Consider the following 487-nt stretch of genomic DNA (forward strand, 5'->3'; position numbering starts at 1 on the left):
AACAAGTATTGTAAAGTGTTTTTTACTGTATTAGCAAGTATTGTAAATTGTTTGTTGTACAATAAAGTTAATTGTACTACAATTTGGTCAACGTTAGCATTTATTTAATAATCCAGCGATACGAGCCCGAGCATATTTGGGTAATCCGGACGAGGGTTCAAGGATAATCGTAACATTACGTTACATATCTATTTTGTTTCATAACCAATATACATACATCTGCTCTTGCTTAATGTTATATTTTTTCTCTCTTTTCTATCTCGATCAGCGGTGCACACCAGTGATCGGACTTCGAAAAAAATTGTGTGGTAGAATCTGGAAAAAAATGTGAAGATTTCAAAAAAATGTGGTAGATCTCGGGGTTTAGATTAAACTTTGTACAAAATTTAAAAATATTCTGCAAGGTTTCACCTAAATTGCAAACATTTTAATTATAATCTAAAAAATTAATCCACTCGGCTTTCAAGTACAAGTCGTGCAGTCATGC

This window comes from Rhagoletis pomonella, unplaced genomic scaffold (genome assembly GCF_013731165.1).
Source record: "Rhagoletis pomonella isolate Grant_MI unplaced genomic scaffold, Rhpom_1.0 Rhpom_scaffold_00012, whole genome shotgun sequence".
Classification (NCBI taxonomy): Eukaryota; Metazoa; Arthropoda; class Insecta; order Diptera; family Tephritidae; genus Rhagoletis; species Rhagoletis pomonella.